Here is a 25,077-nt window from a genome sequence, read left to right as displayed (position 1 = left end):
GTGCGGGTAATGGTTAGGGTCAGGGTTAAGGTTCACGGATAGGGTTAGTGTTAAGGGTTACGGGTAGGATTAGGGTTCAGGGTTAGTGTTAGCATTAGGGCTTAAGGTTAGGATTAGGCGATAGGTTAGATTTAGGGTTAGATCTAGGCGTTAGGGTAAGGGCTAGCGTTAGGGTTAAGAGATAGGGTTAGGTTTAATGCTTAGGATTAGGGTTAGGGTTTGGGGTTAAAGTAAGTGTTAGGGGTTAGGTTTAAGGATCCAAGGTTAGGGTTATTTTTAGCTGTAGTGTTAGGGTTAGGGATAAGGGATCCCATTAGCATTAAGGGTCTTCCTTACTGTAGGGTTAAGGGTTAGGCTTAGAGTTAAAGGTTAAGGTTAGGGTCAGTGTTAAGATTTAGGGTGAGGGTTAACGGTTAGGGTAAAGGTTAGGTGTTAGGGATAGGGAGGAATGATTAGGGTTTTTGGTTAGTGTTAGGGTTAGCGGTTAGGAGTTAGTGTTTTATGAAGGGGTATGGTTAGAATTAGGATTGGGGTTAGAGTTAGGGTGAGGTATAGGGGTTAGGATTAGGGGTTAGTTTTAGGGTAAAAGGATAGGATTAGGGTTACGGGTTGGGCTTAGGTTTAGGGTTAAAGTTTACTGCTAGGGGTAGGGATAGGGTTCAGCGTTAGCTTTAGGGGTTCTGGTTAGGGTTAGGTGTTAGGTTAGTGTCAGGGTTAGGTCTAGTCGTGAGGGTAAGGTTTAGGGTTAGCTTTAAGAGCTAGGGTTAGGTTTAATGGTTAGGATTAGGATTAGGGTTAAGGGTTAGGGTAAGGCTTAGAGGTTAGTGTGAAGGGTTAGGGTCAAGGGTTAGGGTTTTTGTTAGGCAGAGCGTTGGGGTTAGAAGTAAGTGTTACTGTCAGTGTTAGGGTTGTAGGTAGGGTTACGGTTAGGGTTAGCGGTTTAGAATTAGGGTTAGGGATTAGGTGTCACAGTGATGACTAGGAGATAGGGTTAGAATTATGGGATAGGGGTTGTTCTCAGGAAATGGTTTATGCATTAACGTTAGGATAAGAGGTTAAATTTAGGCGCACGGTGAGGTTTACGTGTTAAGGGGAGAAATAGGAACAGGGTTGGGTGTTATGTTCAGGGTTAGGGTTATCTGTTAAAGGTATTGTTTATGCTTAGCGCACGGGCCCTGTCCGCATTAGGCGGGCGGGGGGAGTTTAGGGGGCTGGGATTGTACCCGGGAACCCACTCTATCATATTCTGGGTATGGGCCCGTGGGTTTCATGCAGGACACAGTGGTAGAGCCTCCTTTCACGCATGGCATGGGAGGATTGCAAGCTTTCCAAACTCTAAGAAAGCAAGAAGTCTGAGAATTCGATTTAGGGTTAGGATTCTGGTTAGGGTTAAGGATGAAGTTTAGTGTTAGGGTGAGGACTTAGGGTTAGGGATTAGGGTTAGGGTTAAAGGTTACTCTTAGGTTTAACGGTTACACTTTGGTTTAGGGTTGAGGGTTAGGGTTAAGGTGAGGGGTTAGGGTTTGGTACAGGGTTAGGGTTAAGTGTTAGGTTTAGGGTTGAAGATTAGGATTAGGGTTAGGATTAAAGGTTAGCGTGAGAGTTAACGCTTAGTGTTAAGGTTAAGAGTTAAGGTTTAGGGTTAGGGTTAGGGTTAGGGTTAGTTTTAGGGTTAGAGTTATGTGCTATGGTTTGTGTTAGAGGTTAGGGTTAGGTTTACTGGTCACGGTTAGGGTTAAGTTTAGGGGGTAGCATTAGGGTTAGGGTTAGGGTTAAGGGATAGGATTAGGGATAAGTGTTGGGCTTAGGGTTAGGGTTTAGTGTTAGGGTTAGCATTAAGGATTAGGGTTAGTGTCAGGGTTAAATGCTTGGGTGCGTGTAACGGTTAGGGTCAGGGTTAAGGCTCACGGATAGGGTTAGTGTTAAGGGTTACGGGTAGGTTTAGGGTTCAGGGTTAGTGTTAGCATTAGGGCTTAAGATTAGGATTAGGCGGTAGGTTAGATTTAAGGTTAGATCTAGGTGTTAGGGTAAGGGCTAGCGTTAGGGTTAAGAGATAGGGTTAGGTTTATTGCTTAGGATTAGGGTTAGGGTTTGGGGTTAAATTAAGTGTTAGGGGTTAGGTTTAAGGATCCAAGGTTAGGGTTATTTTTAGCTGTAGTGTTAGGGTTAGGGATAAGGGATCCCATTAGCATTAAGGGTCTTCCTTACTGTAGGGTTAAGGGTTAGGCTTAGAGTTAAAGGTTAAAGTTAGGGTCAGTGTTAAGATTTAGGGTGAGGGTTAACGGTTAGGGTAAAGGTTAAGCGTTAGGTTTAGGGATTAGTGATTAGGGATTTTGGTTAGTGTTAGGGTTAGCGGTTAGGAGTTAGTGTTTTATGAAGGGGTATGGTTAGAATTAGGATTGGGTTTAGAGTTAGGGTGAGGTATAGGGGTTAGGTTTAGGGGTTAGTTTTAGGGTAAAAGGATAGGATTAGGGTTACGGGTTGGGCTTAGGTTTAGGGTTAAAGTTTACTGCTAGGGTTAGGGATAGGGTTCAGGGTTAGCTTTAGGGGTTCTGGTTAGGGTTAGGTGTTAGGTTAGTGTCAGGGTTAGGTCTAGTCGTGAGGGTAAGGTTTAGGGTTAGCATTAAGAGCTAGGGTTAGGTTTAATGGTTAGGATTAGGATTAGGGTTAAGGGTTAGGGTAAGGCTTAGGGGTTAGGGTGACGGGTTAGGGTCAAGGGTTAGGGTTTTTGTTAGGCATAGCGTTGGGGTTAGAAGTAAGGGTTACTGTCAGTGTTAGGGTTGTAGGTAGGGTTACGGTTAGGGTTAGCGGTTTAGAATTAGGGTTAGGGATTAGGTGTCACAGTGATGACTAGGAGATAGGGTTAGAATTATGGGATAGGGGTTGTTCTCAGGAAATGGGTTATGCATTAACGTTAGGATAAGAGGTTAAAGTTAGGCGCACGGTGAGGTTTACGTGTTAAGGGGAGAAATAGGAACAGGGTTGGGTGTTATGTTCAGGGTTAGGGTTATCTGTTAAAGGTATTGTTTATGCTTAGCGCACGGGCCCTGTCTGCATTAGGCGGGCGGGGGGAGTTTAGGGGCCTGGGATTGTACCCGGGAACCCACTCTATCATACTCTGTGTATGGGCCCGTGGGTTTCATGCAGGACACAGTGGTAGAGCCTCCTTTCACGCATGGCATGGGAGGATTGCAGGCTTTCTAAACTCTAAGAAAGCAAGAAGTCTGAGAATTAGATTTAGGGTTAGGATTCTGGTTAGGGTTAAGGATGAAGTTTAGTGTTAGGGTGAGGGCTTAGGGTTAGGGAATAGGGTTAGGGTTAAAGGTTTACTCTTAGGTTTAACGGTTACACTTTGGTTTAGGGTTGAGGGTTAGGGTTAAGGTGAGGGGTTAGGGTTTGGTACAGGGTTAGGGTTAAGTGTTAGGTTTAGGGTTTAAGATTAGGATTCGGGTTAGGATTAAAGGTTAGCGTAAGAGTTAACGCTTAGTGTTAAGGTTAAGAGTTAGGGTTTAGGGTTAGGGTTAGGGTTAGGGTTAGTTTTAGGGTTAGAGTTATGTGCTATGGTTTGTGTTACAGGTTAGGGTTAGGTTTACTGGTCACGGTTAGGGTTACGTTTAGGGGGTAGCATTAGGGTTAGGGTTAGGGTTAAGGGATAGGATTAGGGTTAAGTGTTGGGCTTAGGGTTAGGGTTTAGTGTTAGGGTTAGCATTAAGGATTAGGGTTAGGGTCAGGGTTAAATGCTTGGGTGCGGGTAATGATTAGGGTCAGGGTTAAGGTTCACGGATAGGGTTAGTGTTAAGGGTTACGGGTAGGTTTAGGGTTCAGGGTTAGTGTTAGCATTAGGGCTTAAGGTTAGGATTAGGCGGTAGGTTAGATTTAGGGTTAGATCTAGGCGTTAGGGTAAGGGCTAGCGTTAGGGTTAAGAGATAGGGTTAGGTTTAATGCTTAGGATTAGGGTTAGGGTTTGGGATTAGAGTAAGTGTTAGGGGTTAGGTTTAAGGATCCAAGGTTAGGGTTATTTTTAGCTGTAGTGTTAGGGTTAGGGATAAGGGATCCCATTAGCATTAAGGGTCTTCCTTCCTGTAGGGTTAAGGGTTAGGCTTAGAGTTAAAGGTTATGGTTAGGGTCAGTGTTAAGATTTAGGGTGAGGGTTAACGGTTAGGGTAAAGGTTAAGCGTTAGGGTTAGGGATTAGTGATTAGGGTTTTTGGTTAGTGTTAGGGTTAGCGGTTAGGAGTTAGTGTTTTATGAAGGGGTATGGTTAGAATTAGGATTGGGGTTAGAGTTAGGGTGAGGTATAGGGGTTCGGTTTAGGGGTTAGTTTTAGGGTAAAAGGATAGGATTAGGGTTACGGGTTGGGCTTAGGTTTAGGGTTAAAGTTTACTGCTAGGGTTAGGGATAGGGTTCAGGGTTAGCTTTAGGGGTTCTGGTTAGGGTTAGGTGTTAGGTTAGTGTCAGGGTTAGGTCTAGTCATGAGGGTAAGGTTTAGGGTTAGCTTTAAGAGCTTGGGTTAGCTTTAATGGTTACGATTAGGATTAGGGTTAAGGGTTAGGGTAAGGCTTAGGGATTAGGGTGAAGGGTTAGGGTCAAGGGTTAGGGTTTTTGTTAGGCATAGCGTTGGGGTTAGAAGTAAGGGTTACTGTCAGTGTTAGGGTTGTAGGTAGGGTTACGGTTAGGGTTAGCGGTTTAGAATTAGGGTTAGGGATTAGGTGTCACAATGATGACTAGGAGATAGGGTTAGAATTATGGGATAGGGGTTGTTCTCAGGAAATGGGTTATGCATTAACGTTAGGATAAGAGGTTAAAGTTAGGCGCACGGTGAGGTTTACGTGTTAAGGGGAGAAATAGGAACAGGGTTGGGTGTTATGTTCAGGGTTAGGGTTATCTGTTAAAGGTATTGTTTATGCTTAGCGCACGGGCCCTGTCTGCATTAGGCGGGCGGGGGGAGTTTAGGGGGCTGGGATTGTACCCGGGAATCCACTCTATCATTCTCTGGGTATGGGCCCGTGGGTTTCATGCAGGACACAGTGGTAGAGCCTCCTTTCACGCATGGCATGGGAGGATTGCAGGCTTTCTAAACTCTAAGAAAGCAAGAAGTCTGAGAATTAGATTTAGGGTTAGGATTATGGTTAGGGTTAAGGATGAAGTTTAGTGTTAGGGTGAGGGCTTAGGGTTAGGGATTAGGGTTAGGGTTAAAGATTACACTTAGGTTTAACGGTTACACTTTGGTTTAGGGTTGAGGTTTACGGTTAGGGTTAAGATGAGGAGTTAGGGTTTGGTACAGGGTTAGGGTTAAGTGTTAGGTTTAGGGTTGAAGATTAGGATTAGGGTTAGGATTAAAGGTTAGCGTGAGAGTTAACGCTTAGGGTTAAGGTTAAGAGTTAGGGTTTAGGGTTAGGGTTAGGGTTAGTTTTAGGGTTAGAGTTATGTGCTATGGTTTGTGTTAGAGGTTATGGTTAGGTTTACTGGTCACGGTTAGGGTTACGTTTAGAGGTTAGCATTAGGGTTAGGGTTAGGGTTAGGGTTAAGGGATAGGATTAGGGTTAAGTGTTGGGCTTAGGGTTAGGGTTTAGTGTTAGGATTAGCATTAAGGATTAGGGTTAGGGTCAGGGTTAAATGTTTGGGTGCGGGTAATGGTTAGGGTCAGGGTTAAGGTTCACGGATAGGGTTAGTGTTAAGGGTTACGGGTAGGTTTAGGGTTCAGGGTTAGTGTTAGCATTAGGGCTTAAAGTTAGGATTAGGCGGTAGGTTAGATTTAGGGTTAGATCTTGGCGTTAGGGTAAGGGCTAGCGTTAGGGTTAAGAGATAGGGTTAGGTTTAATGCTTAGGATTAGGGTTAGGGTTTGGGGTTAAAGTAAGTGTTAGGGGTTAGGTTTAAGGATCCAAGGTTTAAGGGTTATTTTTAGCTGTAGTGTTAGGGTTAGGGATAAGGGATCCCATTAGCATTAAGGGTCTTCCTTACTGTAGGGTTAAGTGTTAGGCTTAGAGTTAAAGGTTAAGGTTAGGGTCAGTGTTAAGAATTAGGGTGAGGGTTAACGGTTAGGGTAAAGGTTAAGCGTTAGGGTTAGGGATTAGTGATTAGGGTTTTTGGTTAGTGTTAGGGTTAGCGGTTAGGAGTTAGTGTTTTATGAAGGGGTATGGTTAGAATTAGGATTGGGGTTAGAGTTAGGGTGAGGTATAGGGGTTAGGTTTAGGGGTTAGTTTTAGGGTAAAAGGATAGGATTAGGGTTACGGGTTGGGCTTAGGTTTAGGGTTAAAGTTTACGGCTAGGGTTAGGGATAGGGTTCAGGGTTAGCTTTAGGGGTTCTGGTTAAGGTTAGGTGTTAGGTTAGTGTCAGGGCTAGGTCTAGTCGTGAGGGTAAGGTTTAGGGTTAGCTTTAAGAGCTAGGGTTAGGTTTAATGGTTAGGATTAGGATTAGGGTTAAGGGTTAGGGTAAGGCTTAGGGGTTAGGGTGAAGGGTTAGGGTCAAGGGTTGGGTTTTTGTTAGGCATAGCGTTGGGGTTAGAAGTAAGGGTTACTGTCAGTGTTAGGGTTGTAGGTATGGTTACGGTTACGGTTAGCGGTTTAGAATTAGGTGTCACAGTGATGACTAGGAGATAGGGTTAGAATTATGGGATAGGGGTTGTTCTCAGGAAATGGGTTATGCATATAACGTTAGGATAAGAGGTTAAAGTTAGGCGCACGGTGAGGTTTACGTGTTAACGGGAGAAATAGGAACAGGGTTGGGTGTTGTGTTCAGGGTTAGGCTTATCTGTTAAAGGTATTGTTTATGCTTAGCGCACGGGCCCTGTCTGCATTAGGCGAGCGGGGGGAGTTTAGCGGGCTGGGATTGTACCCGGGAACCCACTCTATCATTCTCTGGGTATGGGCCCATGGGTTTCATGCAGGACACAGTGGTAGAGCCTCCTTTCATGCATGGCATGGGAGGATTGCAGGCTTTCTAAACTCTAAGAAAGCAAGCGAAGATGGCGGAGTGGCGGTGACTGCTCGGATCTGCGCCCCGGCGAGGAACCGTGGATCCGGACCTGCCACAACGCTAGAGGACCGCTCCCACACAGGAACAGCGGTGTGAATCCACGGAGAATCAGCGTGGGACAAACAGAGCAAGTGAGGTCTGAGGTGAACAGAAATTAAGATCGCGGAACTCTGCGGAAGGCGCGGAACAGACAGTAGCCAGTGGAGCGCAGGCGGCTGCGCCCGCCCCCAGGTGGGGCAGGGGCAGTCTTTAGGAAAAGCGGCTTGCGCTCCTCACTGACCTCCACCCCCAATTGCTTGGAGACCCCCTCGCAAGCCAGAGCAGAATCACCGAGCGAGACGTAGGGCATTGCAGACAGGAGGCTTTTTCGGGAGAATAGCTTGGAACCTGGGAAGTTTCGGCTGAGAGAGTCCTTGGCGAGAAGGGACGGACCTGTGCCGGGGGGAGGGGCACGAACAATCCCCGATCAGCGAATTGCGCTGTACCTCTGCGCTACTTTTGTCGGTGTTTCTTCAGCCGGTGGCCCCCGGCGGCTTTGCCCGCCAAACACCCCGGCAGCGGCGGTCCCTTGTCTCTGCCTGCCGGGGAGCCGGTCCCCCTCCGACCCCGGAGCGCTGCGGGCGCCATCTTGAAAGCAAAGGCGGAACCGCTCGGGAGCCATAAGGTGCCCAGCGGCTCTCTCTCCCCGGCGCCCCCCGCTGGTCTCTGGGCCCGCGCCATCTCCGCCGGCCGCACTCGGCGTGAAGGGGCGGAGCTGCGCTAAGACGTAAAATAAACATTGAGTTGCCGCTCCGGAATCAACGGAGCGGGCGTGAAGGGGCGGAGCTGCGCTAAGGCGCAAAAACACAATCATTGAGCCGCTGAACTATATACTTCAGAATTGTGTATCCCTTCGTTTAGTGATGCGCTGTAGTGCTGTGTAGCTCTGTTTTTGTTCTTTTGTGTTTGTGTTTTCGCTGTTTCTGGGTTAGGTCTCTTTGTGTTATTTGTTAGTTTGGTTTTTGTTTTTCCTTTGTTTTGTTTTGTTTTATTTTGCTTCTTTTGTTTTTTTTTTTTGTTGTTGTTGTTTTGTTTTTTCTTTTCTCTTTCCTTTTTTTCCCTCTTCTCTTCTCCTTTTCTTTTCTCTTTCTTTTTCTTCTCCTTCTGTTCTTTCTTTTCACTTCCCTTTTTTTTTTCTTTTTTTCTTTTTTTCTTTTCTTTTCTTTTTTCTTTTTCCTTATTTCTTCTCTCTTTTTGCCTTCTAACTGGAAACCCACGGTGAGCTTGGGAACGGGCCAGGCCCCTGGCTCTGGTACATACCGGAACCTGAGTAGTCACTCCCAACGCCGGCGATCTGCGGGCGCGCAATAGCCATCTTGGGGCCCACAGCCAAGTCACTGCGGAGCAATAGGGTGCCAAGAGGCTCCCTGGACGGCCCCCTCCCCTGGTCCACAGACCTTATATAGGGTCCCCACCCACGTCTAAACATTGACTACTTCTCCAGAAGTGAGAGTGTGGAGCCTGGTCCCTGGGGACATTGGGCCAAGGCAGACTTTTGCCTGTGGGAGTTGCGGCAAATGGGGTGCTGAGCGAGCGAGGGCACCATCCACTCCCCACAGCTAGTATCTTTCCTGCAGATAGAGACAGAAACCACCCCTATAGAGGAAGAACCAAAGGGAAACAAACAAACAAAGAGAATTTTGGTCCACTACTAGTGTGGACCCTACCTGCCCTCTGAAAGACTACAACACAGTGTCCTAACTCACCAAAGCAGTCTTGGATCACTCCAATCCTCTAGGAATGGACCCATCAGAAGCAGTCCCCCAACTGAAATAGAAAAATTTCTAAACAATTCACAACAGTCTTACCCTCTTGCCAAAGGAAGCAATATACATAGACTGCTCCACAGCCTAAGAATAGAGCACAGAGAGTGCTGTTAACCAGACTAAATCTATAAGTAAAGATCCAACGATCAATCTAGATGGGAAGGGCCCAGCGAAAAAACACAGGAAGCACAAAGAATCAAACAGAAAGCTCACCCCCAAAGAGAAATACCGGCTCTCAACCATTTGACACAAACCAGACTCAAAACACCAACATGTCACAGGAAGAATTCCAATTATGGATCATAAACAAGCTGAATAATATACAAGAATCAATGGACAGACAACACAAGGAAAATGCAAAAAAAATACAGGATTTGGAGGAAAAATTCACTAAAGAAATTGAAATATTGAAGAAAAACCAAACTGAACTCCTAGAAATGAAGAATTCACTCAGAGAGCTACAAAACACTGTGGAAAGTCTCAAAAGCAGGGTAGATCAAACAGAGGAAAGAATCTCAGAAATTGAAGACAACTCCTTCCAACTAAATAAGTCAGTCACAGAGATAGATCAAAAAAGTAAGAGAAATGATCTGAGTCTTCAAGAAATGTGGGATTATGTGAAGAAACCTAACTTGAGAGTTATTGGCATTCCTGAGGGCGAAGAAGATAATAAGCAAGGGTTGGACAAGCTATTTGAAGACATAATCGAGGAAAATTTTCCAGGCCTTGCCAATACTCTAGACATACAGATTCAAGAAGCTCAAAGGACCCCTGGGAGATTCATAGCAAATAGGAAAACACCACGCCACGTAGTCATCAGGCTGACCAAAATATCCACTAAAGAGTCCCTTCTCCGAGCTGTAAGGAGAAAGAAACAGGTAACTTACAAAGGAAAACCCATCAGAATTACGCCAGATTTCTCAGCTGAAACCTTACAAGCAAGAAGAGGTTGGGGCCCCATTTTCACGCTTCTGAAACAGAATAATGCCCAGCCTAGAATCTTGTACCCAGCTAAGCTAAGTTTTCTATACGAAGGAGAAAACAAGACATTCTCAGATAAACAAAGGTTGAAGGAATTCACCAAGACAAGACCAGCCCTGCAAGAAGTACTCAAAAGAGAGTTACACACGGATCAGCACAAGAAAGATCCACGAATGTAAAACTACTCAAGAGCTAAAGATCAAATTCCAGATACCACAATGGCTCAGGAGAGAAAACATCGCAATGAAGTTCTACCCAACAAGCTGAACAAAAAACCGTCTCACTTATCAGTTTTCTCAATAAATGTGAATGGCTTGAATTCCCCGCTCAAGAGACATAGACTGTCCCAATGGATAAAAAAGCACAAGCCAAGTATCTGCTGTCTCCAAGAAACCCACCTAAAGAGCAAAGATGCATTTAGACTGAAAGTAAAAGGATGGAAATCGGTATTTCATGCAAACGGTAACGAAAAGAAAGCTGGTGTGGCAATCTTAATTTCCAATAACTTAGCTTTCAAACCAACAAAAATAATTAAAGACAAAAATGGCTACTACATACTGGTCAAGGGCACAATTCAACAAGAAGCCATGACTATACTCAATATATATGCACCCAACCTAGGTGCACCTAGATTCATAAAGCAAACCCTACTAGATCTGAACCAGATGATAGATAATAATACTGTAATAGCTGGAGACTTTAACACCCCACTGACAGTACAGGACAGATCCTCTAAACAGAAAATAAACAAAGACATAATGGACCTAAATAGAATGCTAGAACAAATGGGCATGGCTGACATCTATAGGACATTCTACCCAAAGTCCACAGAATATACATTCTTCTCATCAGCTCACAGGACATTCTCTAAGATTGACCATGTCCTAGGACATAAATCATGTCTTCAAAAATTCAAAAAAATAGAAATTATACCATGCATCTTCTCAGATCACAGCGGAATAAAAGTAACAATGATCACAAACAGAAACCCTCACTCTTACTCAAAGTCATGGAAGCTAAATAACCTTCTCCTGAATAATTATTCTATAAAAGAAGAAATCAAGATGGAAATCAAAAATTTCTTTGAATTAAATGACAATGGAGATACAACTTATCAAAATCTATGGGATGCAGCTAAAGCAGTCCTGAGAGGAAAATTCATATCCATAAATGCCTATATCAAAAAGACAGAAAACATGCAAATAGACAACCTAACGAATAGACTCAAAGAGCTGGAGAAAGAAGAACAGAACGATCCCAAACCCAGCAGAAGGCAAGAAATTACTAAGATCAAATCAGAACTAAATGAAAAGGACAACAAAGAAACTATAAGGGAAATTAATAAAACAAAAAGTTGGTTCTTTGAAAAGATAAACAAAATAGACACACCTCTGGCTAGACTAACCAAGAGCACAAAAGTAAAATCTCTAATAACCTCCATTAGGAACATGAAAGGAGAAATCACAACCGATGCTACAGAGATACAAGATATCATCTATGAATTCTACAAAAATCTTTATGCACACAAACTGGAGAACGTGGAGGAAATGGACAAATTTTTAGAAACACATAGTCTTCCCAGGCTCAACCAGGAAGAAATAGAGTACCTGAACAGACCAATATCAAGAACTGAAATCGAAACAGCAATAAAAAACCTTCCCAAAAAGAAAAGCCCTGGTCCAGATGGGTTCACACCTGAATTTTACCATACATACAAAGAAGAACTGGTGCCCATCCTACATAAACTATTCTCCAATATTGAGAAGGATGGAGTTCTCCCCAACACGTTCTACCAAGCCAATATAACATTAATACCAAAACCTGGAAAGGACACAACAAAAATAGAGAACTACAGACCAATTTCCCTCATGAATATAGATGCAAAAATTTTCAATAAAATACTAGCAAATCGAATCCAAGTACTTATCAAAAAAGTAATCCACCACGACCAAGTGGGCTTCATCCCAGAGATGCAGGGGTGGTTCAACATACGTAAATCTATCAATGTAATTCACCACATAAATAGAAGCAAAAACAAAAATCATATGATACTCTCATTAGATGCAGAAAAAGCATTTGACAAAATTCAACACCCTTTTATGATAAAAACGCTTAACAAAATAGGCATTGATGGAACCTACCTAAAAATGATACAAGCCATATATGACAAACCCACAGCCAACATCATACTGAATGGGAAAAAACTGAAAGCACTCCCACTTAGAACTGGAACCAGACAGGGCTGCCCATTGTCTCCATTACTTTTCAACATAGTATTGGAAGTCCTTGCGAGAGCTATCAGGCAAGAGAGCAGGATCAAGGGAGTCCAAATAGGGAAGGAAGAGATCAAACTCTCACTTTTTGCTGATGATATGATGTTATATCTGGAAAACCCCCAGGATTCAACCAAGAGACTCCTGGAATTGATTAACGAATACAGCAAAGTCTCAGGCTACAAAATTAATATACACAAATCAGAGGCATTTATATATGCCAATAACAGTCAATCGGAAAACCAAATTAAAGACTCAATACCCTTCAAAATAGCAACAAAGAAAATAAAATATCTAGGTATATATCTAACTAAAGAGGTAAAGGACCTCTATAAGGAAAACTATGAAACACTCAGAAAAGAAATAGCAGAACTTGCAAATAGATGGAAAAATATACCATGCTCGTGGATCGGAAGAATCAACATTGTTAAAATGTCTATACTACCCAAAGTGATCTACAAATTCAATGCAATCCCTATTAAATTACCAACATCATTCTTTACAGACATAGAGAAAATAATTATACACTTTGTATGGAATCAAAGAAGACCCCGTATAGCAAAAGCAATTTTAAGCAATAAAAACAAAATGGGAGGTATTAATTTGCCAGACCTCAAACTATACTACAAGGCCGTGGTTCTTAAAACAGCCTGGTATTGGCACAAGTGCAGGGACACAGACCAGTGGAACACAACAGAAAATCCAAATATAGAACCATCCTCATATAGTCACCTAATTTTTGACAAAGCGGGAAAGAATATACTCTGGGGACAAGAATCCCTATTCAACAAATGGTGCTGGGAGAATTGGTTAGCCACTTGCAGAAGACTGAAACAGGACCCACAGCTTTCACCTCTCACAAAAATCAAATCACGGTGGATAACAGACTTAAACCTTAGGCGTGATACAATCAGAATTCTAGAAGAAAATGTAGGAAAGACTCTTACAGACATTGGCCTAGGCAAAGAATTTATGAAGAAGACCCCCAAGGCAATCACAGCAGCAACAAAAATAAATGAATGGGACATGATTAAATTAAAAAGCTTCTGCACAGCCAAAGAAACAGTCCAGAGAATAAACAGACCACCTACAGAATGGGAAAAAATTTTTGCATACTACACATCAGATAAAGGACTGATAACAAGAATCTATTTAGAACTCAGGAAAATCAGCAAGAAAAAATCAAGCAACCCTATCAAAAAGTGGGCAAAGGACATGAATAGAAATTTTTCAAAAGAAGATATAAAAATGGCTAACAAACATATGAAAAAGTGTTCAACATCTCTAATCATCAGGGAAATGCAAATCAAAAACACAATGAGATATCACTTAACCCCAGTGAGAATGGCCTTTATCAAAAAAACCCAAAACAACACATGTTGGCGTGGGTGTGGAGAGACAGGAACACTAATTCACTGCTGGTGGGACTGCAAACTAGTGCAACCCCTGTGGAAAGCATTATGGAGGTATCTTAAACAGATTCAAGTAGACCTGCCATTTGACCCAGCAATCCCATTATTGGGCATATACCCAAAGGAAAAAAGGTCATTCTGTAACAAAGGCACGTGTACCCAAATGTTTATAGCAGCACAATTCACAATAGCAAAGATGTGGAAACAACCCAAATGCCCATCAATACATGATTGGATTAGTAAACTGTGGTATATGTATACCATGGAATATTACTCAGCTATAAGGAATGATGAAGATACGACATCTCTATGGTTCTCCTGGAGAGAGTTGGAACCCATTATATTAAGTGAAGTATCCCAAGAATGGAAAAACAAGCATCACATGTACTCACCAGAAAATTGGTTTCCCTGATCATCACCTAAATACAAATCTGGGAATGACACCAATTGGATATCAGACTGAGGTGGGGGGTGGGGGAGGGGATGGGGGTATGCCTACACAATGAGTGCATTGCGCACCGTTTGGGGAGTGGTAACACTTGAAGGTGCTGACTCGGAAAAGGGGGGGTGGGGAAAAAATATGAAACTATTGTTTTTAACTTGCACTGTTCACTTAATAATTTATCATGAATATTTCCCATATTATTTCATATTATTGTACAAGAAATAATGTATACATTATGAGGACATACTGTATATAACAAGATATACTGTTAGACTCTTTGATTCTGTAAAATTAAATTGAAAAAAAAATAAAAAAAAAAAAAGAAAGCAAGAAGTCTGAGAATTAGATTTAGGGTTAGGATTCTGGTTAGGGTTAAGGATGAAGTTTAGTGTTAGGGTGAGGGCTTAGGGTTAGGGATCACGGTTAGGGTTAAAGGTTACTCTTAGGTTTAACGGTTACACTTTGGTTTAGGGTTGAGGTTTACGGTTAGGGTTAAGATGAGGGGTTAGGGTTTGGTACAGGGTTAGGGTTAAGTGTTAGGTTTAGGGTTGAAGATTAGGATTAGGGTTAGGATTAAAGGTTAGCGTGAGAGTTAACGCTTAGGGTTAAGGTTAAGAGTTAGGGTTTAGGGTTAGGGTTAGGGTTAGGGTTAGTTTTAGGGTTAGAGTTATGTGCTATGGTTTGTGTTAGAGGTTAGGGTTAGGTTTACTGGTCACGGTTAGGGTTACGTTTAGGGGGTAGCATTAGGGTTAGGGTTAGGGTTAAGGGATAGGATTAGGGTTAAGTGTTGGGCTTAGGGTTAGGGTTTAGTGTTAAGGTTAGCATTAAGGATTAGGGTTAGGGTCAGGGTTAAATGCTTGGGTGCGGGTAATGGTTAGGGTCAGGGTTAAGGTTCACAGATAGGGTTAGTGTTAAGGGTTACGGGTAGGTTGAGGGTTCAGGGTTAGTGTTAGCATTAGGGCTTAAGGTTAGGATTAGGCGGTAGGTTAGATTTAGGGTTAGATCTAGGCGTTAGGGTAAGGGCTAGCGTTAGGGTTAAGAGATAGGGTTAGGTTTAATGCTTAGGATTAGGGTTAGGGTTTGGGGTTAAAGTAAGTGTTAGGGGTTAGGTTTAAGGATCCAAGGTTAGGGTTATTTTTAGCTGTAGTGTTAGGGTTAGGGATAAGGGATCCCATTAGCATTAGGGTCTTCCTTACTGTAGGGTTAAGGGTTAGGCTTAGAGTTAAAGGTTAAGGTTAAGGTCAGTGTTAAGATTTAGGGTGAGGGTTAACGGTTAGGGTAAAGGTTAAGCGTTAGGGTTAGGGATTAGTGATTAGGGTTTTTGGTTAGTGTTAGGGTTAGCGGTTAGGAGTTAGTGTTTTATGAAGGGGTATGGTTAGAATTAGGATTAGGGTTAGAGTTAGAGTGAGGTATAGGGGTTAGGCTTAGGGGTTAGTTTTAGGGTAAAAGGATAGGATTAGGGTTACGGGTTGGGCTTAAGTTTAGGGTTAAAGTTTACTGCTGGGGTTAGGTATAGGGTTCAGGGTTAGCTTTAGGGGCTCTGGTTAGGGTTAGGTGTTAAGTTAGTGTCAGGGTTAGGTCTAGTCGTGAGGGTAAGGTTTAGGGTTAGCTTTAAGAGCTAGGGTTATGTTTAATGGTTAGGATTAGGATTAGGTTTAAGGGTTAGGGTAAGGCTTAGGGGTTAGGGTGAAGGGTTAGGGTCAAGGATTAGGGTTTTTGTTAGGCATAGCGTTGGGGTTAGAAGTAAGGGTTACTGTCAGTGTTAGGGTTGGAGGTAGGGTTACGGTTAGGGTTAGCGGTTTAGAATTAGGGTTAGGGATTAGGTGTCACAGTGATGACTAGGAGATAGGGTTAGAATTATGGGATAGGGGTTGTTCTCAGGAAATGGGTTATGCATTAACGTTAGGATAAGAGGTTAAAGTTAGGCGCACGGTGAGGTTTACGTGTTAAGGGGAGAAATAGGAACAGGGTTGGGTGTTATGTTCAGGGTTAGGGTTATCTGTTAAAGGTATTGTTTATGCTTAGCGCACGGGCCCTGTCTGCATTAGGCGGGCGGGGGGAGTTTAGGGGGCTGGGATTGTACCCGGGAACCCACTCTATCATACTCTGGGTATGGGCCCGTGGGTTTCATGCAGGACACAGTGGTAGAGCCTCCTTTCACGCATGGCATGGGAGGATTGCAGGCTTTCTAAACCCTAAGGAAGCGAGAAGTCTGAGAATTCGATTTAGGGTTAGGATTCTGGTTAGGGTTAAGGATGAAGTTTAGTGTTAGGGTGAGGGCTTAGGGTTAGGGATTAGGGTTAGGGTTAAAGTTTACTCTTAGGTTTAACGGTTACACTTTGGTTTAGGGTTGAGGTTTAAGGTTAGGGTTAAGATGAGGGGTTAGGGTTTGGTACAGGGTTAGGGTTAAGTGTTAGGTTTAGGGTTGAAGATTAGGATTAGGGTTAGGATTAAAGGTTAGCGTGAGAGTTAACGCTTAGGGTTAAGGTTAAGAGTTAGGGTTTAGGGTTAGGGTTAGGGTTAGGGTTAGTTTTAGGGTTAGAGTTATGTGCTATGGTTTGTTGTAGAGGTTAGGGTTAGGTTTACTGGTCACGGTTAGGGTTACGTTTAGGGGGTAGCATTAGGGTTAGGGTTAGGGTTAAGGGATAGGATTAGGGATAAGTATTGGGCTTAGGGTTAGGGTTTAGTGTTAGGGTTAGCATTAAGGATTAGGTTCAGGGTCAGAGTTAAATGTTTGGGTCCGGTAAATGGTTAGGGTCAGGGTTAAGGCTCACGGATAGGGTTAGTGTTAAGGGTTACGGGGAGGTTTAGGGTTCAGGGTTAGAGTTAGCATTAGGGCTTAAGGTTAAGATTCGGCGGTAGGTTAGATTTAGGGTTAGATCTAGGCGTTAGGGTAAGGGCTAGCGTTAGGGTTAAGAGATAGGTTTAGGTTTAATGCTTAGGATTAGGGTTAGGGTTTGGGGTTAAAGTAAGTGTTAGGGGTTAGTTTTAAGGATCAAAGGTTAGGGTTATTTTTAGCTGTAGTGTTTGGGTTAGGGATAAGGGTTCCCATTAGCATTAAGGGTGTTCCTTACTGTAGGGTTAAGGGTTAGGCTTAGAGTTAAAGGTTAAGGTTAGGGTCAGTGTTAAGATTTAGGGTGAGGGTTAACGGTCAGGGTAAAGGTTAAGCGTTAGGGTTAGGGATTAGTGATTAGGGTTTTTGGTTAGTGTTAGGGTTAGCGGTTAGGAGTTAGTGTTTTATGAAGGGGTATGGTTAGAATTAGGATTGGGGTTAGAGTTAGGGTGAGGTATAGGGGTTCGGTTTAGGGGTTAGTTTTAGGGTAAAAGGATAGGATTAGGGTTACGGGTTGGGCTTAGGTTTAGGGTGAAAGTTTACTGCTAGGGTTAGGGATAGGGTTCAGGGTTAGCTTTAGGGGTTCTGGTTAGGGTTAGGTGTTAGGTTAGTGTCAGGGTTAGGTCTAGTCGTGAGGGTAAGGTTTAGGGTTAGCTTTAAGAGCTAGGGTTAGGTTTAATGGTTAGGATTAGGATTAGGGTTAAGGGTTAGGGTAAGGCTTAGGGGTTAGGGTGAAAGGTTAGGGTCAAGGGTTAGGGTTTTTGTTAGGCATAGCGTTGGGGTTAGAAGTAAGGGTTACTGTCAGTGTTAGGGTTGTAGGTAGGGTTAGGGTTAGGGTTAGCGGTTTAGAATTAGGGTTAGGGATTAGGTGTCACAGTGATGACTAGGAGATAGGGTTAGAATTATGGGATAGGGGCTGTTCTCCGGAAATGGGTTATGCATTAACGTTAGGATAAGAGGTTAAAGTTAGGCGCAGGGTGAGGTTTACGTGTTAAGGGGAGAAATAGGTACAGGGTTGGGTGTTATGTTCAGGGTTAGGGTTATCTGTTAAAGGTATTGTTTATGCTTAGCGCACGGGCCCTGTCTGCATTAGGCGGGCGGGGGGAGTTTAGGGGGCTGGGATTGTACCCGGGAACCCACTCTATCATACTCTGGGTATGGGCCCGTGGGTTTCATGCAGGACACAGTGGTAGAGCCTCCTTTCACGCATGGCATGGGAGGATTGCAGGCTTTCTAAACTCTAAGGAAGCGAGAAGTCTGAGAATTAGATTTAGGGTTAGGATTCTGGTTAGGGTTAAGGATGAAGTTTAGTGTTAAGGTCAGGGCTTAGGGTTAGGGATTAGGGTTAGGGTTAAAGGTTACTCTTAGGTTTAACGGTTACACTTTGGTTTAGGGTTGAGGTTTACGGTTAGGGTTAAGATGAGGGGTTAGGGTTTGGTACAGGGTTAGGGTTAAGTGTTAGGTTTAGGGTTGAAGATTAGGATTAGGGTTAGGATTAAAGGTTAGCGTGAGAGTTAACGCTTAGGGTTAAGGTTAAGAGTTAGGGTTTAGGGTTAGGGTTAGGGTTAGGGTTAGTTTTAGGGTTAGAGTTATGTGCTATGGTTTGTGTTAGAGGTTAGGGTTAGGTTTACTGGTCACGGTTAGGGTTACGTTTAGGGGGTAGCATTAGGGTTAGGGTTAGGGTTAAGGAATAGGATTAGGGTTAAGTGTTGGGCTTAGGGTTAGGGTTTAGTGTTAAGGTTAGCATTAAGGATTAGGGTTAGGGTCAGGGTTAAATGCTTGGGTGCGGGTAATGGTTAGGGTCAGGGTTAAGGTTCACGGATAGGGTTAGTGTTAAGGGTTACGGGTAGGTTTAGGGTTCAGGGTTAGTGTTAGCATTAGGGCTTAAGGTTAGGATTAGGCGGTAGGTTAGATTTAGGGTTAGATCTAGGCGTTAGGGTAAGGGCTAGCGTTAGGGTTAAGAGATAGGGTTAGGTTTAATGCTTAGGATTAGGGTTAGGGTTTGGGGTTAAAGTAAGTGTTAGGGGTTAGGTTTAAGGATCCAAGGTTAGGGTTATTTTTAGCTGTAGTGTTAGGGTTAGGGATAAGGGATCCCATTAGCATTAGGGTCTTCCTTACTGTAGGGTTAAGGGTTAGGCTTAGAGTTAAAGGTTAAGGTTAAGGTCAGTGTTAAGATTTAGGGTGAGGGTTAACGGTTAGGGTAAAGGTTAAGCGTTAGGGTTAGGGATTAGTGATTAGGGTTTTTGGTTAGTGTTAGGGTTAGCGGTTAGGAGTTAGTGTTTTATGAAGGGGTATGGTTAGAATTAGGATTAGGGTTAGAGTTAGAGTGAGGTATAGGGGTTAGGCTTAGGGGTTAGTTTTAGGGTAAAAGGATAGGATTAGGGTTACGGGTTGGGCTTAAGTTTAGGGTTAAAGTTTACTGCTGGGGTTAGGTATAGGGTTCAGGGTTAGCTTTAGGGGCTCTGGTTAGGGTTAGGTGTTAGGTTAGTGTCAGGGTTAGGTCTAGTCGTGAGGGTAAGGTTTAGGGTTAGCTTTAAGAGCTAGGGTTATGTTTAATGGTTAGGATTAGGATTAGGTTTAAGGGTTAGGGTAAGGCTTAGGGGTTAGGGTGAAGGGTTAGGGTCAAGGATTAGGGTTTTTGTTAGGCATAGCGTTGGGGTTAGAAGTAAGGGTTACTGTCAGTGTTAGGGTTGGAGGTAGGGTTACGGTTAGGGTTAGCGGTTTAGAATTAGGGTTAGAGATTAGGTGTCACAGTCATGACTAGGAGATAGGGTTAGAATTATGGGATAGGGGTTGTTCTCAGGAAATGGGTTATGCATTAACGTTAGGATAAGAGGTTAAAGTTAGGCGCACGGTGAGGTTTACGTGTTAAGGGGAGAAATAGGAACAGGGTTGGGTGTTATGTTCAGGGTTAGGGTTATCTGTTAAAGGTATTGTTTATGCTTAGCGTACGGGCCCTGTCTGCATTAGGCGGGCGGGGGGAGTTTAGGGGGCTGGGATTGTACCCGGGAACCCACTCTATCATACTCTGGGTATGGGCCCGTGGGTTTCATGCAGGACACAGTGGTAGAGCCTCCTTTCACGCATGGCATGGGAGGATTGCAGGCTTTCTAAACCCTAAGGAAGCGAGAAGTCTGAGAATTCGATTTAGGGTTAGGATTCTGTTTAGGGTTAAGGATGAAGTTTAGTGTTAGGCTGAGGGCTTAGGGTTAGGGATTAGGGTTAGGGTTAAAGTTTACTCTTAGGTTTAACGGTTACACTTTGGTTTAGGGTTGAGGTTTAAGGTTAGGGTTAAGATGAGGGGTTAGGGTTTGGTACAGGGTTAGGGTTAAGTGTTAGGTTTAGGGTTGAAGATTAGGATTAGGGTTAGGATTAAAGGTTAGCGTGAGAGTTAACGCTTAGGGTTAAGGTTAAGAGTTAGGGTTTAGGGTTAGGGTTAGGGTTAGGGTTAGTTTTAGGGTTAGAGTTATGTGCTATGGTTTGTTGTAGAGGTTAGGGTTAGGTTTACTGGTCACGGTTAGGGTTACGTTTAGGGGGTAGCATTAGGGTTAGGGTTAGGGTTAAGGGATAGGATTAGGGATAAGTGTTGGGCTTAGGGTTAGGGTTTAGTGTTAGGGTTAGCATTAAGGATTAGGTTCAGGGTCAGAGTTAAATGTTTGGGTCCGGTAAATGGTTAGGGTCAGGGTTAAGGCTCACGGATAGGGTTAGTGTTAAGGGTTACGGGGAGGTTTAGGGTTCAGGGTTAGAGTTAGCATTAGGGCTTAAGGTTAAGATTCGGCGGTAGGTTAGATTTAGGGTTAGATCTAGGCGTTAGGGTAAGGGCTAGCGTTAGGGTTAAGAGATAGGTTTAGGTTTAATGCTTAGGATTAGGGTTAGGGTTTGGGGTTAAAGTAAGTGTTAGGGGTTAGTTTTAAGGATCAAAGGTTAGGGTTATTTTTAGCTGTAGTGTTTGGGTTAGGGATAAGGGATCCCATTAGCATTAAGGGTGTTCCTTACTGTAGGGTTAAGGGTTAGGCTTAGAGTTAAAGGTTAAGGTTAGGGTCAGTGTTAAGATTTAGGGTGAGGGTTAACGGTCAGGGTAAAGGTTAAGCGTTAGGGTTAGGGATTAGTGATTAGGGTTTTTGGTTAGTGTTAGGGTTAGCGGTTAGGAGTTAGTGTTTTATGAAGGGGTATGGTTAGAATTAGGATTGGGGTTAGAGTTAGGGTGAGGTATAGGGGTTCGGTTTAGGGGTTAGTTTTAGGGTAAAAGGATAGGATTAGGGTTACGGGTTGGGCTTAGGTTTAGGGTGAAAGTTTACTGCTAGGGTTAGGGATAGGGTTCAGGGTTAGCTTTAGGGGTTCTGGTTAGGGTTAGGTGTTAGGTTAGTGTCAGGGTTAGGTCTAGTCGTGAGGGTAAGGTTTAGGGTTAGCTTTAAGAGCTAGGGTTAGGTTTAATGGTTAGGATTAGGATTAGGGTTAAGGGTTAGGGTAAGGCTTAGGGGTTAGGGTGAAAGGTTAGGGTCAAGGGTTAGGGTTTTTGTTAGGCATAGCGTTGGGGTTAGAAGTAAGGGTTACTGTCAGTGTTAGGGTTGTAGGTAGGGTTAGGGTTAGGGTTAGCGGTTTAGAATTAGGGTTAGGGATTAGGTGTCACAGTGATGACTAGGAGATAGGGTTAGAATTATGGGATAGGGGCTGTTCTCCGGAAATGGGTTATGCATTAACGTTAGGACAAGAGGTTAAAGTTAGGCGCAGGGTGAGGTTTACGTGTTAAGGGGAGAAATAGGTACAGGGTTGGGTGTTATGTTCAGGGTTAGGGTTATCTGTTAAAGGTATTGTTTATGCTTAGCGCACGGGCCCTGTCTGCATTAGGCGGGCGGGGGGAGTTTAGGGGGCTGGGATTGTACCCGGGAACCCACTCTATCATACTCTGGGTATGGGCCCGTGGGTTTCATGCAGGACACAGTGGTAGAGCCTCCTTTCACGCATGGCATGGGAGGATTGCAGGCTTTCTAAACTCTAAGGAAGCGAGAAGTCTGAGAATTCGATTTAGGGTTAGGATTCTGGTTAGGGTTAAGGATGAAGTTTAGTGTTAAGGTCAGGGCTTAGGGTTAGGGATTAGGGTTAGGGTTAAAGGTTACTCTTAGGTTTAACGGTTACACTTTGGTTTAGGGTTGAGGTTTACGGTTAGGGTTAAGATGAGGGGTTAGGGTTTGGTACAGGGTTAGGGTTAAGTGTTAGGTTTAGGGTTGAAGATTAGGATTAGGGTTAGGATTAAAGGTTAGCGTGAGAGTTAACGCTTAGGGTTAAGGTTAAGAGTTAGGGTTTAGGGTTAGGGTTAGGGTTAGGGTTAGTTTTAGGGTTAGAGTTATGTGCTATGGTTTGTGTTAGAGGTTAGGGTTAGGTTTACTGGTCACGGTTAGGGTTACGTTTAGGGGGTAGCATTAGGGTTAGGGTTAGGGTTAAGGGATAGGATTAGGGTTAAGTGTTGGGCTTAGGGTTAGGGTTTAGTGTTAAGGTTAGCATTAAGGATTAGGGTTAGGGTCAGGGTTAAATGCTTGGGTGCGGGTAATGGTTAGGGTCAGGGTTAAGGTTCACGGATAGGGTTAGTGTTAAGGGTTACGGGTAGGTTGAGGGTTCAGGGTTAGTGTTAGCATTAGGGCTTAAGGTTAGGATTAGGCGGTAGGTTAGATTTAGGGTTAGATCTAGGCGTTAGGGTAAGGGCTAGCGTTAGGGTTAAGAGATAGGGTTAGGTTTAATGCTTAGGATTAGGGTTAGGGTTTGGGGTTAAAGTAAGTGTTAGGGGTTAGGTTTAAGGATCCAAGGTTAGGGTTATTTTTAGCTGTAGTGTTAGGGTTAGGGATAAGGGATCCCATTAGCATTAGAGTCTTCCTTACTGTAGGGTTAAGGGTTAGGCTTAGAGTTAAAGGTTAAGGTTAAGGTCAGTGTTAAGATTTAGGGTGAGGGTTAACGGTTAGGGTAAAGGTTAAGCGTTAGGGTTAGGGATTAGTGATTAGGGTTTTTGGTTAGTGTTAGGGTTAGCGGTTAGGAGTTAGTGTTTTATGAAGGGGTATGGTTAGAATTAGGATTAGGGTTAGAGTTAGAGTGAGGTATAGGGGTTAGGCTTAGGGGTTAGTTTTAGGGTAAAAGGATAGGATTAGGGTTACGGGTTGGGCTTAAGTTTAGGGTTAAAGTTTACTGCTGGGGTTAGGTATAGGGTTCAGGGTTAGCTTTAGGGGCTCTGGTTAGGGTTAGGTGTTAGGTTAGTGTCAGGGTTAGGTCTAGTCGTGAGGGTAAGGTTTAGGGTTAGCTTTAAGAGCTAGGGTTATGTTTAATGGTTAGGATTAGGATTAGGTTTAAGGGTTAGGGTAAGGCTTAGGGGTTAGGGTGAAGGGTTAGGGTCAAGGATTAGGGTTTTTGTTAGGCATAGCGTTGGGGTTAGAAGTAAGGGTTACTGTCAGTGTTAGGGTTGGAGGTAGGGTTACGGTTAGGGTTAGCGGTTTAGAATTAGGGTTAGGGATTAGGTGTCACAGTGATGACTAGGAGATAGGGTTAGAATTATGGGATAGGGGTTGTTCTCAGGAAATGGGTTATGCATTAACGTTAGGATAAGAGGTTAAAGTTAGGCGCACGGTGAGGTTTACGTGTTAAGGGGAGAAATAGGAACAGGGTTGGGTGTTATGTTCAGGGTTAGGGTTATCTGTTAAAGGTATTGTTTATGCTTAGCGCACGGGCCCTGTCTGCATTAGGCGGGCGGGGGGAGTTTAGGGGGCTGGGATTGTACCCGGGAACCCACTCTATCATACTCTGGGTATGGGCCCGTGGGTTTCATGCAGGACACAGTGGTAGAGCCTCCTTTCACGCATGGCATGGGAGGATTGCAGGCTTTCTAAACCCTAAGGAAGCGAGAAGTCTGAGAATTCGATTTAGGGTTAGGATTCTGGTTAGGGTTAAGGATGAAGTTTAGTGTTAGGGTGAGGGCTTAGGGTTAGGGATTAGGGTTAGGGTTAAAGTTTACTCTTAGGTTTAACGGTTACACTTTGGTTTAGGGTTGAGGTTTAAGGTTAGGGTTAAGATGAGGGGTTAGGGTTTGGTACAGGGTTAGGGTTAAGTGTTAGGTTTAGGGTTGAAGATTAGGATTAGGGTTAGGATTAAAGGTTAGCGTGAGAGTTAACGCTTAGGGTTAAGGTTAAGAATTTGGGTTTAGGGTTAGGGTTAGGGTTAGGGTTAGTTTTAGGGTTAGAGTTATGTGCTATGGTTTGTTGTAGAGGTTAGGGTTAGGTTTACTGGTCACGGTTAGGGTTACGTTTAGGGGGTAGCATTAGGGTTAGGGTTAGGGTTAAGGGATAGGATTAGGGATAAGTGTTGGGCTTAGGGTTAGGGTTTAGTGTTAGGGTTAGCATTAAGGATTAGGTTCAGGGTCAGAGTTAAATGTTTGGGTCCGGTAAATGGTTAGGGTCAGGGTTAAGGCTCACGGATAGGGTTAGTGTTAAGGGTTACGGGGAGCTTTAGGGTTCAGGGTTAGAGTTAGCATTAGGGCTTAAGGTTAAGATTCGGCGGTAGGTTAGATTTAGGGTTAGATCTAGGCGTTAGGGTAAGGGCTAGCGTTAGTGTTAAGAGATAGGTTTAGGTTTAATGCTTAGGATTAGGGTTAGGGTTTGGGGTTAAAGTAAGTGTTAGGGGTTAGTTTTAAGGATCAAAGGTTAGGGTTATTTTTAGCTGTAGTGTTAGGGTTAGGGATAAGGGATCCCATTAGCATTAAGGGTGTTCCTTACTGTAGGGTTAAGGGTTAGGCTTAGAGTTAAAGGTTAAGGTTAGGGTCAGTGTTAAGATTTAGGGTGAGGGTTAACGGTCAGGGTAAAGGTTAAGCGTTAGGGTTAGGGATTAGTGATTAGGGTTTTTGGTTAGTGTTAGGGTTAGCGGTTAGGAGTTAGTGTTTTATGAAGGGGTATGGTTAGAATTAGGATTGGGGTTAGAGTTAGGGTGAGGTATAGGGGTTAGGTTTAGGGGTTAGTTTTAGGGTAAAAGGATACGATTAGGGTTACGGGTTGGGCTTAGGTTTAGGGTGAAAGTTTACTGCTAGGGTTAGGGATAGGGTTCAGGGTTAGCTTTAGGGGTTCTGGTTAGGGTTAGGTGTTAGGTTAGTGTCAGGGTTAGGTCTAGTCGTGAGGGTAAGGTTTAGGGTTAGCTTTAAGAACTAGGGTTAGGTTTAATGTTTATGATTAGGATTAGGGTTAAGGGTTAGGTTAAGGCTTAGGGGTTAGGGTGAAGGGTTAGGGTCAAGGGTTAGGGTTTTTGTTAGGCATAGCGTTGGGGTTAGAAGTAAGGGTTACTGTCAGTGTTAGGGTTGTAGGTAGGGTTAGGGTTAGGGTTAGC

This window comes from Eulemur rufifrons, chromosome 19 (genome assembly GCF_041146395.1).
Source record: "Eulemur rufifrons isolate Redbay chromosome 19, OSU_ERuf_1, whole genome shotgun sequence".
Lineage (NCBI taxonomy): Eukaryota > Metazoa > Chordata > Mammalia > Primates > Lemuridae > Eulemur > Eulemur rufifrons.
Note: the sequence above shows the minus strand (reverse complement) of the source record.